General features: G+C 40.3%; 1 pseudogene; it reads left to right on the forward strand.

The window, feature by feature from the left end:
- The first annotated feature begins 1,456 nt into the window (after positions 1 to 1,456).
- Positions 1,457 to 15,857, forward strand: part of LOC123487500 — a 17,771-nt pseudogene continuing 3,370 nt past the window's right edge.

Genomic DNA, 15,857 nt, shown 5'->3' on the forward strand with positions numbered 1-15,857 from the left:
CTCCAAGTCATTCTGGTTATAGGGGAGTGTAAGAGATGTTGTCTACCTTTTCTAAAACCTTCACTGTGGTGTTGACAGACTGCTCCAAGTCATCCTGGTTATAGGGGAGTGTAAGAGATGTTGTTTACCTTTTCTAAAACCTTCACTGTGGTGTTGACAGACTGCGCCAAGTCATTCTGGTTATAGGGGAGTGTAAGAGATGTTGTCTACACCTTTCTAAAACCTTCACTAGGGTGTTGACAGACTGCTCCAAGTCATCCTGGTTATAGGGGAGTGTAAGAGATGTTGTCTACCTTTTCTAAAACCTTCACTGTGGTGTTGACAGACTGCTCCAAGTCATCCTGGTTATAGGGGATTGTAAGAGATGTTGTCTACCTCCTTTCTAAAACCTTCACTAGGTGTTGACAGACTGCTCCAAGTCATCCAGGTTATAGGGGAGTGTAAGAGATGTTGTCTACCTTTTCTAAAACCTTCACTAGGGTGTTGACAGACTGCTCCAAGTCATTCTGGTTATAGGGGAGTGTAAGAGATGTTGTCTACCTTTTCTAAAACCTTCACTAGGGTGTTGACAGACTGCTCCAAGTCATTCTGGTTATAGGGGAGTGTAAGAGATGTTGTCTACCTTTCTAAAACCTTCACTAGGGTGTTGACAGACTGCTCCAAGTCATTCTGGTTATAGGGGAGTGAAAGAGATGTTGTCTACCTTTTCTAAAACCTTCACTGTGGTGGTGTTGACAGACTGCTCCAAGTCATTCTGGTTATAGGGGAGTGTAAGAGATGTTGTCTACACCTTTCTAAAACCTTCACTAGGGTGTTGACAGACTGCTCCAAGTCATCCTGGTTATAGGGGAGTGTAAGAGATGTTGTCTACCTTTTCTAAAACCTTCACTGTGGTGTTGACAGACTGCTCCAAGTCATCCTGGTTATAGGGGATTGTAAGAGATGTTGTCTACCTCCTTTCTAAAACCTTCACTAGGGTGTTGACAGACTGCTCCAAGTCATCCAGGTTATAGGGGAGTGTAAGAGATGTTGTCTACCTTTTCTAAAACCTTCACTAGGGTGTTGACAGACTGCTCCAAGTCATTCTGGTTATAGGGGAGTGTAAGAGATGTTGTCTACCTTTTTCTAAAACCTTCACTAGGGTGTTGACAGACTGCTCCAAGTCATTCTGGTTATAGGGGAGTGTAAGAGATGTTGTCTACCTTTCTAAAACCTTCACTAGGGTGTTGACAGACTGCTCCAAGTCATTCTGGTTATAGGGGAGTGAAAGAGATGTTGTCTACCTTTTCTAAAACCTTCACTGTGGTGGTGTTGACAGACTGCTCCAAGTCATTCTGGTTATAGGGGAGTGTAAGAGATGTTGTCTACCTTTTCTAAAACCTTCACTGTGGTGTTGACAGACTGCTCCAAGTCATTCTGGTTATGTAATGGTGATCTTATGATGATACATGGCTTTATGGCAGTACAATAAAACTACTCCTCTGGTTAGAACGGGAATAGAGATTCTATCATTCACATGTCATTCTAGGATAACAGGTTACATAATTCAGCTGTGATAAAGTTGACATCTCTCCTCTCCCCTCCCCTCTAGGATGACGTATTGATGGGAACCCTGTCAGTAAGAGAGAACCTGTTGTTTAGTGTGAACTCTGAGACTGGACCCTAGACATCATTCTACAGCTGACAAAAAGCACAGAGTAGACAGCATCATACAAGACCTGGGACTACAGGACTGTACCCACACCAAGGTAAGCTGTACACACACACGCATCATTCTGCACTATTGAATATCTGGTTAGCCTATTGAGCTAAAGGCTTTAGGAGCTAAGATGATTCTTCATGTTTTGGAGAAAGTTACTAGAACCAAATACACACACACACTCTCTCTCTCTCTCTCTCTCTCTCTCTCTCTCTCTCTCTCTCTCTCTCTCTCTCTCTCTCTCTCTCTCTCTCTCTCTCTCTCTCTCTCTCTCTCCCGTGTCTGTCTGTCTGTCTGTCTCTGTCTCTCTGTCTTGCTGTCTCTGTCTCTCTCTCTCTCTGTCTCTCTGTGTCTGTAGATAGGAACAGAGTTCCTGCGTGGTGTGTCTGGGGGAGAGAGAAAGAGGTGCAGCATCGGTATGGAGCTCATTACTTCTCCTTCTCTTCTGTTCCTGGATGAACCCACCACCGGTCTGGACTCTAACACTGCTAACCATATCATCAACCTACTGCACAGGTACACACACACACACACACACACACACACACACACACACACACAACACACATACAACACACACACACACACAGCACACACACACACACACACACACACACACAGAAGTCACACACACACACACACACACACACACACACACACACACACACACAAACACACACACGCATGTGTGTGACCCTCTGTGTGTGTGTGTGACCCTCTGTGTGTGTGACCCTCTGTGTGTGTCTGTGTGTGTGTGTGTGACCCTCTGTGTGTGTGTGTGTGTGTGTGTCCCTCTGTGTGTGTGTGTATTTGTGTGTGTCCCTCTGTGTCTGTGTGTGTGTGTGACCCTCTGTGTGTGTGTGTGTGTGACCCTCTGTGTGTGTTTGTGTGTGTGTGTGTGTGTCTGTGTGTGTGTGTGTGTGTCTGTGTGTGTGTGTGTGTGTGTGTGTGAACCTCTGTGTGTGTGTGTGTGTGTGTCTGTGTGTGTGTGTGTGACCCTCTGTGTGTGTGTGTGTGTGTGTGTGTGTGTGTCCCAGGCTCTCCAGAAGAGGTCGGACTATCATCTTCTCCATCCATCAGCCTCGTTACTCAATCTTCAGCCGCTTTGACCACCTGACCCTGATGCACCGTGGAGAGGTGGTGTACGCTGGAGCTGCCGGCAAGGCCCTGGGCTACTTTACTGACCTGGGTAGGACATGGAGGGAGAGAGGGGGGGAGGGAGGGAGGGAGGGGGAGGGAGGGAGGGGGGGCAGCGAGAGGGAGGGAGGAGAGAGACAGTAATTGTAAAGTGTTGTATCTCAGACTGTGTGTTGTTGTGCTCCAGGGCATCACTGTGTTGTTGTTGTTGTTGTTGTTGCAGGGTATCACGTGTTGTTGTTGTTGTTGCAGTGTATCACTGTTGTTGTTTTTGTTGTTGTTTTGCAGGGTATCACTGTTGTTGTTGTTGTTGTTGTTGTGTTGCAGGGTATCACTGTTGTTGTTGTTGTTGTTGTGTTGCAGGGTATCACTGTTGTTTTTGTTGCAGTGTATCACTGTTGTTGTGTTGCAGGGTATCACTGTGAGCCGTTCAACAACCCACCTGACTTCTTCCTAGACATCACTAACGGAGAGGCTCAGTCTACACTGGACATCACTTCATTTAACTACAGTAGGACTTGGCTACAATAAGGAACATAGACCCCTCCTCTTCCCTATCAAGATAAGACCCTGACCCTCCTCTTCCCTCTCAAGATAAGACCCTGACCCTCCTCTTCCCTCTCAAGATAAGACCCTGACCCTCCTCTTCCCTCTCAAGATAAGACCCTGACCCTCCTCTTCCCTCTCAAGATAAGACCCTGACCCTCCCTCTTCCCCTCTCAAGATAAGACCCTGACCCTCCCTCTTCCCTCTCAAGATAAGACCCTGACCTTCCTATTCCCTCTCAAGATAAGACCCTGACCCTCCTCTTCCCTCTCAAGATAAGACCCTGACCCTCCTCTTCCCTCTCAAGATAAGACCCTGACCCTCCTCTTCCCTCTCAAGATAAGACCCTGACCCTCCCTCTTCCCTCTCAAGATAAGACCCTGACCCTCCTCTTCCCTCTCAAGATAAGACCCTGACCCTCCTCTTCCCTCTCAAGATAAGACCCTGACCCTCCTCTTCCCTCTCAAGATAAGACCCTGACCTTCCTCTTCCCTCTCAAGATAAGACCCTGACCCTCCTCTTCCCTCTCCAAGATAAGACCCTGACACTCCTCTTCCCTCTCAAGATAAGACCCTGACACTCCTCTTCCCTCTCAAGATAAGACCCTGACCCTCCTCTTCCCTCTCAAGATAAGACCCTGACCCTCCTCTTCCTTCTCAAGATAAGACCATCCTCTTCCCTCTCAAGATAAGACCCTGACCCTCCTCTTCCCTCTCAAGATAAGACCCTGACCCTCCTCTTCCCTCTCAAGATAAGACCCTGACCCTCCACTTCCCTCTCAAGATAAGGCCCTGACCCTCTTCTTCCCTCTCAAGAGAATACCCTGACCCTCCTCTTCCCTCTCAAGATAAGACCCTGACCCTCCTCTTCCCCTCTCAAGATAAGACCCTGACCCTCCACTTCCCTACAGACCCTAACCCCTACAGACCCTAACCTCTCCTCTCTTCTCTAGATGGTGAGGAGAACAGTGAAAACAGAAACGTTCTGGCAGTGAGCTACAGAAAGTCTTCTCAGTACCAGAGGGTGGTGGAGGAGCTGGACCATGTGACGAGGGTCTGGAGGGGAGGGGTTGGAGGTCAGGGACAGAAGGCTGACTACGTCACCTCCTTCTGGTACCAGGTCAGCTAATCACTGAGCTCTGTCTGAACCCTCACGGCAAGAGTTCTACAAAAATATAGACTGGAGGATTCTACAGTTGTAGAGTTGAGAGTTGTAGAACTGTAGAGCTGAGAGTTCTAAAACTGTAGAGCTGAGCGTTCTAGAACTGTAGAGCTGAGCATTCTAGAACTGTAGAGCTGAGCGTTTCTGAGAACTGTAGAGCTGAGTGTTCTAGAACTGTAGAGCTGAGAGTTCTAAAACTGTAGAGCTGAGCGTTCTAGAACTGTAGAGCTGAGTGTTCTAGAACTGTAGAGCTGAGTGTTCTAGAACTGCAGAGCTGAGTGTTCTAAAACTGTAGAGCTGAGTGTTCTAAAACTGTAGAGCTGAGTGTTCTAGAACTGTAGAGCTGAGCGTTCTAGAACTGTAGAGCTGAGTTTTCCAGAACTGTAGAGCTGAGCATTCTAGAACTGTAGAGCTGAGTGTTCTAAAACTGTAGAGCTGAGTGTTCTAGAACTGTAGAGCTGGAGCGTTCTAAAACTGTAGAGCTGAGCGTTCTAGAACTGTAGAGCTGAGTGTTCTAAAACTGTAGAGCTGAGTGTTCTAGAACTGTAGAGCAGAGCGTTCTAACACTGTAGAGCTGAGCGTTCTAGAACTGTAGAGCTGAGTGTTCTAAAACTGTAGAGCTGAGTGTTCTAGAACTGTAGAGCTGAGTGTTCTAGAACTGTAGATCTGAGTGTTTCTAACACTGTAGAGCTGAGTGTTCTAACACTGTAGAGCTGAGCGTTCTAGAACTGTAGAGCTGAGTGTTCTAGAACTGTAGAGCTGAGCGTTCTAACACTGTAGAGCTGAGCGTTCTAGAACTGTAGAGCTGAGTGTTCTAAAATTGTAGAGCTGAGTGTTCTAGAACTGTAGAGCTGGAGTGTTCTAGAACTGTAGAGCTGAGTGTTCTAACACTGTAGAGCTGAGTGTTCTAACACTGTAGAGCTGAGTGTTCTAGAACTGTAGAGCTGAGTGTTCTAACACTGTAGAGCTGAGTGTTCTAACACTGTAGAGCTGAGTGTTCTAACACTGTAGAGCTGAGTGTTCTAACACTGTAGAGCTGAGTGTTCTAGAACTGTAGAGCTGAGTGTTCTAGAACTGTAGAGCTGAGCGTTCTAAAACTGTAGAGCTGAGTGTTCTAGAACTGTAGAGGCTGAGCGTTCTAGAACTGTAGAGCTGAGTGTTCTAGAACTGTAGAGCTGAGTGTTCTAGAACTGCAGAGCTGAGTGTTCTAAAACTGTAGAGCTGAGTGTTCTAGAACTGTAGAGCTGAGCGTTCTAGAACTGTAGAGCTGAGTTTTCTAGAACTGTAGAGCTGAGCATTCTAGAACTGTAGAGCTGAGTGTTCTAAAACTGTAGAGCTGAGTGTTCTAGAACTGTAGAGCTGAGCGTTCTAAAACTGTAGAGCTGAGCGTTCTAGAACTGTAGAGCTGAGTGTTCTAAAACTGTAGAGCTGGAGTGTTCTAGAACTGTAGAGCAGAGCGTTCTAACACTGTAGAGCTGAGCGTTTCTAGAACTGTAGAGCTGAGTGTTCTAAAACTGTAGAGCTGAGTGTTCTAGAACTGTAGAGCTGAGTGTTCTAGAACTGTAGAGCTGAGTGTTCTAACACTGTAGAGCTGGAGTGTTCTAACACTGTAGAGCTGAGCGTTCTAGAACTGTAGAGCTGAGTGTTCTAGAACTGTAGAGCTGAGCGTTCTAACACTGTAGAGCTGAGCGTTCTAGAACTGTAGAGCTGAGTGTTCTAAAACTGTAGAGCTGAGTGTTCTAACACTGTAGAGCTGAGTGTTCTAACACTGTAGAGCTGAGTGTTCTAGAACTGTAGAGCTGAGTGTTCTAACACTGTAGAGCTGAGTGTTCTAACACTGTAGAGCTGGAGTGTTCTAACACTGTAGAGCTGAGTGTTCTAACACTGTAGAGCTGAGTGTTCTAGAACTGTAGAGCTGAGTGTTCTAGAACTGTAGAGCTGAGTGTTCTCAGAACTGTAGAGCTGAGTGTTCTAAAACTGTAGAGCTGAGTGTTCTAACACTGTAGAGCTGAGTGTTCTAGAACTGTAGAGCTGAGCGTTCTAACACTGTAGAGCTGAGTGTTCTAGAACTGTAGAGCTGAGCGTTCTAACACTGTAGAGCTGAGTGTTCTAGAACTGTAGAGCTGAGTGTTCTAGAACTGTAGAGCTGAGTGTTCTAGAACTGCAGAGCTGAGTGTTCTAAAACTGTAGACCTGAGTGTTCTAACACTGTAGAGCTGAGTGTTCTAGAACTGTAGAGCTGAGCGTTCTAACATTGTAGAGCTGAGTGTTCTAGAACTGTAGAGCTGAGCGTTCTAAAACCTGTAGAGCTGAGTGTTCTAACACTGTAGAGCTGAGTGTTCTAACACTGTAGAGCTGAGTGTTCTAAAACTGTAGAGCTGAGTAATCTAACACTGTAGAGCTGAGTGTTCTAGAACTGTAGAGCTGAGCGTTCTAACACTGTAGAGCTGAGTGTTCTAGAACTGTAGAGCTGAGCGTTCTAAAACTGTAGAGCTGGAGTGTTCTAACACTGTAGAGCTGAGTGTTCTAACACTGTAGAGCTGAGTGTTCTAGAACTGTAGAGCTGAGTGTTCTAACACTGTAGAGCTGAGTGTTCTAGAACTGTAGAGCTGAGTGTTCTAGAACTGCAGAGCTGAGTGTTCTAGAACTGTAGAGCTGAGTGTTCTAACACTGTAGAGCTGAGTGTTCTAGAACTGTAGAGCTGAGTGTTCTAACACTGTAGAGCTGAGTGTTCAAACACTGTAGAGCTGAGTGTTCTAGAACTGTAGAGCTGAGTGTTCTAACACTGTAGAGCTGAGCGTTACTATGGAGTGTTTGTGTGTTTGTTTGTGTGCTCTGAGTTTATGAGTAAGTTGTAAACTCATGATGAACTTTGGGCAACTTTGCGCTGTATGAACAGTGTGTGTGTTCTCTAGATGTGTGTTGGTGTGACTGTATTATTATATAATGTGTTGTAGAGGAGGATAGTGTGACTGTATTATTATATAATGTGTTGTAGAGGAGGATAGTGTGTATTATTATATAATGTGTTGTAGAGGAGGATAGTGTGTATTATTATATAATGTGTTGTAGCGGAGGATAGTGTGTATTATTATATTATGTGTTGTAGAGGAGGATAGTGTGACTCTATTATTATATAATGTGTTGTAGAGGAGGATAGTGTGACTGTATTATTATACAATGTGTTGAAGAGGAGGATAGTGTGTATTATTATACAATGTGTTGTAGAGGAGGATAGTGTATATTATTATATAATGTGTTGTAGAGGAGGATAGTGTGACTGTATTATTATATAATGTGTTGAAGAGGAGGATAGTGTGTATTATTATATAATGTGTTGTAGAGGAGGATAGTGTGTATTATTATGTAATGTGTTGTAGAGGAGGATAGTGTGACTGTATTATTATATCATGTGTTGTAGAGGAGGATAGTGTGACTGTATTGTTATATACTGTGTTGTAGAGGAGGGATAGTGTGACTCTATTATTATATAATGTGTTGTTGAGGAGGATAGTGTGTATTATTATATAATGTGTTGTAGAGGAGGATAGTGTTTATTATTATATAATGTGTTGTTGAGGAGGATAGTGTGACTGTATTATTATATAATTTGTTGTTGAGGAGGATAGTGTGTATTATTATATAATGTGTTGTAGAGGAGGATAGTGTGTATTATTATATAATGTGTTGTAGAGGAGGATAGTTTTTATTATTATATAATGTGTTGTAGAGGAGGATAGTGTGACTGTATTATTATATAATGTGTTGTAGAGGAGGATAGTGTGTATTATTATATAATGTGTTGTAGAGGAGGATAGTGTGTATTATTATATAATGTGTTGTAGAGGAGGATAGTGTGACTGTATTATTATATAATGTGTTGTAGAGGAGGATAGTGTGTATTATTATATCATGTGTTGTAAAGGAAGATAGTGTGTATTATTATAATGTGTTGTAGAGGAGGATAGTGTGTTTTATTATACAATATGTTGTTGAGGAGGATATTGTATATTATTATACAGTGGGGAAAAAAGTATTTAGTCAGCTACCAATTGTGCAAGTTCTCCCACTTAAAAAGATGAGAGAGGCCTGTAATTTTCATCATAGGTACATGTCAACTATAACAGACAAAATGAGGGAAAAAAAATCCAGAAAATCACATTGTAGGATTTTTAATGAATTTATTTGCAAATTATGGTGGAAAATAAGTATTTGGTCAATAACAAAAGTTTCTCAATACTTTGTTATATACCCTTCGTTGGCAATGACACATGTCAAACGTTTTCTGTAAGTCTTCACAAGGTTTTCACACACTGTTGCTGGTATTTTGGCCCATTCCTCCATGCAGATCTCCTCTAGAGCAGTGATGTTTTGGGGCTGTCGCTGAGCAACACAGACTTTCAACTCCCCTCCAAAGATTTTCTATGGGGTTGAGATCTGGAGACTGGCTAAGCCACCCAGGACCTTGAAATGCTTCTTACGAAGCCACTCCTTCGTTGCCCGGCGGTGTGTTTGGGATCATTGTCATGCTGAAAGACCAGCCACGTTTCATCTTCAATGCCCTTTGCTGATGGAAGGAGGTTTTCACTCAAAATCTCACGATACATGGCCCTATTCATTCTTTTCCTTTACACGGATCAGTCGTCCTGGTCCCATTGCAGAAAAAACAGCCCCAAAGCATGATGTTTCCACCCCCATGCTTACAGTAGGTATGGTGTTCTTTGGATGCAACTCAGCATTCTTTGTCCTCCAAACACGACAAGTTGAGTTTTTACCAAAAGTTATATTTTGGTTTCATCTGACCATATGACATTCTCCCAATCCTCTTTGGATCATCCAAATGCACTCTAGCAAACTTCAGATGGGCCTGGACATGTACTGGCTTAAGCAGGGGGGACACATCTAGCACTGCAGGATTTGAGTCCCCTGGCGGCGTAGTGTTTTACTGATGGTAGGCTTTGTTACTTTGGTCCCAGCTCTCTGCAGGTCATTCACTAGGGTTCCCCGTGTGGTTCTGGGATTTTTGCTCACCGTTCTTGTGATCATTTTTACCCCACGGGGTGAGATCTTGCGTGAGCCCCAGATCGAGGGAGATTATCAGTGGTCTTGTATGTCTTCCATTTCCTAATAATTGCTCCCACAGTTGATTTCTTCAAACCAAGCTGCTTACCTATTGCAGATTCAGTCTTCCCAGCCTGGTGCAGGTCTACAATTTTGTTTCTGGTGTCCTTTGACAGCTCTTTGGTCTTGGCCATAGTGGAGTTTGGAGAGTGACTGTTTGAGGATGTGGACAGGTGTATTTTATACTGATAACAAGTTCAAACAGGTGCCATTAATACAGGTAACGAGTGGAGGACAGAGGAGCCTCTTAAAGAAGAAGTTACAGGTCTGTGAGAGCCAGAAATCTTGCTTGTTTGTAGGTGACCAAATACTTATTTTCCACCATAATTTGCAAATAAATTCATTAAAAATCCTACAATGTGATTTTCTGGATTTTTTTTTCTAATTTTGTCTGTCATAATTGACCTGTACCTATGATGAGAATTACAGGCCTCTCTCATCTTTTTTAAGTGGAGAACTTGCACAATTGGTGGCTGACTAAATACTTTTTTCCCCCCACTGTATAATGTGTTGTTGAGGAGGATAGTGTGACTGTATTATTATATAATGTGTTGTTGAGGAGGTTAGTGTGTATTATTATATAATGTTTTGTAGAAGAGGATAGTGTGACTGTATTATTATATAATGTGTTGTAGAGGAGGATAGTGTGACTGTATTATTATATAATGTGTTGTTGAGGAGGATAGTGTGTATTATTTAATGTGTTGTAGAGGAGGATAGTGTGTATTATTATATAATGTGTTGTAGAGGAGGATAGTGTGTATTATTATATCATGTGTTGTTGAGGAGGATAGTGTGTATTATTATATCATGTGTTGTTGAGGAGGATAGTGTGTTTTATCATATAATGTGTTGTAGAGGAGGATAGTGTGTATTATTATATAATGTGTTGTTGAGGAGGATAGTGTATTATTATATAATGTGTTGTAGAGGAGGATAGTGTGGACTGTATTATTATATAATGTATTGTAGAGGAGGATAGTGTGACTTTATTATTATATAATGTGTTGTAGAGGAGGATAGTGTGACTGTATTATTATATAATGTGTTGTAGAGGAGGATAGTGTGTATTATTATATAATGTGTTGTAGAGGAGGATAGTGTGTATTATTATATAATGTGTTGTAGAGGAGGATAGTGTGACTGTATTATTATATAATGTGCTGTAGAGGAGGATAGTGTGTATTATTATATCATGTGTTGTTGAGGAGGATAGTGTGTATTATTATATAATGTGTTGTAGAGGAGGATAGTGTGTATTATTATATAATGTGTTGTTGAGGAGGATATGTGTATTATTATATCATGTGTTGTTGAGGAGGATAGAATGTATTATTATATAATGTGTTGTAGAGGAGGATAGTGTGTATTATTATATAATGTGTTGTTGAGGAGGATAGTGTGTATTATTATATAATGTGTTGTAGAGGAGGATAGTGTGTATTATTATATCATGTGTTGTAGAGGAGGATAGTGTGACTGTATTATTATATAATGTGTTGTAGAGGAGGATAGTGTGACTGTATTATTATATAATGTGTTGTAGAGGAGGATAGTGTGACTGTATTATTATATAATGTGTTGTAGAGGAGGATAGTGACTGTATTATTATATAATGTGTTGTAGAGGAGGGTAGTGTGACTGTATTATTATATAATGTGTTGTTGAGGAGGATAGTGTGTATTATTATATAATGTGTTGTAGAGGAGGATAGTGTTGTATTATTATATCATGTGTTGTTGAGGGAGGATAGTGTGTATTATTATATCAATGTGTTGTTGAGGAGGATAGTGTGTTTTATCATATAATGTGTTGTAGAGGAGGATAGGTGTATTATTATATAATGTGTTGTTGAGGAGGATAGGTGTATTATTATATAATGTGTTGTAGAGGAGGATAGTGTGACTGTATTATTATATAATGTGTTGTAGAGGAGGATAGTGTGACTTTATTATTATATAATGTGTTGTAGAGGAGGATAGTGTGACTGTATTATTATATAATGTGTTGTAGAGGAGGATAGTGTGTATTATTATATAATGGTTGTAGAGGAGGATAGTGTGTATTATTATATAATGTGTTGTAGAGGAGGATAGTGTGACTGTATTATTATATAATGTGCTGTAGAGGAGGATAGTGTGTATTATTATATCATGTGTTGTTGAGGAGGATAGTGTGTATTATTATATAATGTGTTGTAGAGGAGGATAGTGTGTATTATTATATAATGTGTTGTTGAGGAGGATAGGTGTATTATTATATCATGTGTTGTTGAGGAGGATAGAATGTATTATTATATAATGTGTTGTAGAGGAGGATAGGTGTGTATTATTATATAATGTGTTGTTGAGGAGGATAGTGTGTATTATTATATAATGTGTTGTAGAGGAGGATAGTGTGTATTATTATATAATGTGTTGTAGAGGAGGGATAGTGTGACTGTATTATTATATAATGTGTTGTAGAGGAGGATAGTGTGACTGTATTATTATATAATGTGTTGTAGAGGAGGATAGTGTGACTGTATTATTATATAATGTGTTGTAGAGGAGGATAGTGTGACTGTATTATTATATAATGTGTTGTAGAGGAGGGTAGTGTGACTGTATTATTATATAATGTGTTGTTGAGGAGGATAGTGTGTATTATTATATAATGTGTTGTAGAGGAGGATAGTGTGTATTATTATATCATGTGTTGTTGAGGAGGATAGTGTGTATTATTATATCATGTGTTGTTGAGGAGGATAGTGTGTTTTATCATATAATGTGTTGTAGAGGAGGATAGTGTGTATTATTATATAATGTGTTGTTGAGGAGGATAGTGTGTATTATTATATAATGTGTTGTAGAGGAGGATAGTGTGACTGTATTATTATATAATGTGTTGTAGAGGAGGATAGTGTGACTTTATTATTATATAATGTGTTGTAGAGGAGGATAGTGTGACTGTATTATTATATAATGTGTTGTAGAGGAGGATAGTGTGTATTATTATATAATGTGTTGTAGAGGAGGATAGTGTGACTGTATTATTATATAATGTGCTGTAGAGGAGGATAGTGTGTATTATTATATAATGTGTTGTTGAGGAGGATAGTGTGTATTATTATATAATGTGTTGTAGAGGAGGATAGTGTGTATTATTATATAATGTGTTGTTGAGGAGGATAGTGTGTATTATTATATCATGTGTTGTTGAGGAGGATAGAATGTATTATTATATAATGTGTTGTAGAGGAGGATAGTGTGTATTATTATATAATGTGTTGTTGAGGAGGATAGTGTGTATTATTATATAATGTGTTGTAGAGGAGGATAGTGTGTATTATTATATCATGTGTTGTAGAGGAGGATAGTGTGACTGTATTATTATATAATGTGTTGTAGAGGAGGATAGTGTGACTGTATTATTATATAATGTGTTGTAGAGGAGGATAGTGTGACTGTATTATTATATAATGTGTTGTAGAGGAGGATAGTGTGACTGTATTATTATATAATGTGTTGTAGAGGAGGGTAGTGTGACTGTATTATTATATAATGTGTTGTTGAGGAGGATAGTGTGTATTATTATATAATGTGTTGTAGAGGAGGATAGTGTGACTGTATTATTATATAATGTGTTGTTGAGGAGGATAGGTGTATTATTATATAATGTGTTGTAGAGGAGGATAGTGTGACTGTATTATTATATAATGTGTTGTAGAGGAGGATAGTGTGTATTATTATATAATGTGTTGTAGAGGAGGATAGTGTGACTGTATTATTATATAATGTGTTGAAGAGGGAGGATAGTGTGTATTATTATATAATGTGTTGTAGAGGAGGATAGTGTGTATTATTATATCATGTGTTGTAGAGGAGGATAGTGTGACTGTATTATTATATAATGTGTTGTAGAGGAGGATAGTGTGTATTATTATATAATGTGTTGTAGAGGAGGATAGTGTGTATTATTATATAATGTGTTGTAGAGGAGGATAGTGTGACTGTATTATTATATAATGTGTTGTAGAGGAGGGATAGTGTGTATTATTATATAATGTGTTGTAGAGGAGGATTGTGTGTATTATTATATAATGTGTTGTAGAGGAGGATAGTGTGTATTATTTTATAATGTGTTGTAGAGGAGGATAGTGTGACTGTATTATTATATAATGTGTTGTAGAGGAGGATAGTGTGTATTATTATATAATGTGTTGTAGAGGAGGATAGTGTGACTGTATTATTATATAAATGTGTTGAAGAGGAGGATAGTGTGTATTATTATATAATGTGTTGTAGAGGAGGATAGTGTGTATTATTATATCATGTGTTGTAGAGGGAGGATAGTGTGACTGTATTATTATATAATGTGTTGTAGAGGAGGATAGTGTGTATTATTATATAATGTGTTGTAGAGGAGGATAGTGTGTATTATTATATAATGTGTTGTAGAGGAGGATAGTGTGACTGTATTATTATATAATGTGTTGTAGAGGAGGATAGTGTGTATTATTATATAATGTGTTGTAGAGGAGGATTGTGTGTATTATTATATAATGTGTTGTAGAGGAGGATAGTGTGTATTATTATATAATGTGTTGTAGAGGAGGATAGTGTGACTGTATTATTATATAATGTGTTGTAGAGGAGGATAGTGTGTATTATTATATAATGTGTTGTAGAGGAGGATAGTGTGACTGTATTATTATATAATGTGTTGTAGAGGAGGATAGTGTGTATTATTATGTAATGTGTTGTAGAGGAGGATAGTGTGACTGTATTATTATATACTGTGTTGTAGAGTAGGATAGTGTGTATTATTATATAATGTGTTGTAGAGGAGGAAAGTGTGTATTATTATATAATGTGTTGTAGAGGAGGATAGTGTGTATTATTATATAATGTGTTGTAGAGGGAGGATAGTGTGTATTATTATGTAATTGTTGTAGAGGAGGATAGTGTGACTGTATTATTATATACTGTGTTGTTCAGCAGGATAGTGTGTGACTGTGTGTGTGTGTCCTCTAGATAAGGATAGTTTCTGGTCGTACGGTGATGAACTCTCTCCGGAATCCCCAGACGTCATATGCTCAGCTAGCCCTCAACATCTTCTTCGCTCTGCTGGTCGGCCTCATCTACTACCAGATCCCCTGACTCTACCTGAGGCCCTACAGAACAGGTACCTGTCCACAGCTAGTCTTAGCTACGTGGTCCTCTGTAGCTCAATTGGTAGAGCACAGCGCTTGTAACGCCAGGGTAGTGGGTTCGATCCCCGGGAACACCCATATGTAAAAATTTATGCGCACGTGACTGTAAGTCGCTTTGGATAAAAGCGTCTGCTAAATGGCATATTATTATTATTATTATTATTATTATTACATCTATTGTTATCCTACAGGTCAAATGCATTATAGTCCTGTGTGTGTCCCATAAAGTGAGTCTCCTGGAATACACTCATATCAGCATCAGATGATCAGATCAGCAGATAACCTGTAACCTATAGGTGGGATACATACTGATGGATCTCTCTCTCTCTCTCTAGGATGGGAGCATTCTTTTTCCTTATCATCAACATGGTGTTTGGGAATCTTTCAGCTGTGGAACTCTTCATCAATGAGAGAGCTCTGTTCATGTGAGTCAGTGTGTGTGTGTGTGTGTGTTCTGACTCTCTCTATGTGTGTGTGTGTTCTGACTCTCTCTCTCTGTGTATGTGTGTTCTGACTCTCTGTGTGTGTGTATGTGTGTTCTGACTCTCTCTCTGTGTATGTGTGTTCTGACTCTCTCTGTGTGTGTGTTCCAGTGGCGATTTTAGCATGTCAATCTTGGTGGGGCCCAAAAAAGACAGTAAACAATACATTAATTGCAACATAACGGTGACAAACGGTGCCCACAAACTGTCAGGGCCTCCATAAGCTGTCCCAACAGCAGAGTCCCAACAGCAGAGTCCCAACACCTTACCACTGCTACACCTGGCTATCAGCGGAGCCTTGTCTGGTAGCGAAACAGTTCATTCAGCCTCATTTACTGCCTTAAAAAAAAACATAGCTGATATGGATGACTTGCTTAAACAAATGTGGTTTCTACTGACAATTGAGATGTACAAACTATGGAATAAGGGGGACGACTGAAGCGGATAAGAGGCAATCCGTAATTTCCATTAAGACATTAATGAGCGAGCTAGGACGGACGTAGTCAATATAACTATTT

The sequence above is a fragment of the Coregonus clupeaformis genome, unplaced genomic scaffold, assembly GCF_020615455.1.
Source record: "Coregonus clupeaformis isolate EN_2021a unplaced genomic scaffold, ASM2061545v1 scaf1737, whole genome shotgun sequence".
In the NCBI taxonomy this organism is placed as follows: domain Eukaryota; kingdom Metazoa; phylum Chordata; class Actinopteri; order Salmoniformes; family Salmonidae; genus Coregonus; species Coregonus clupeaformis.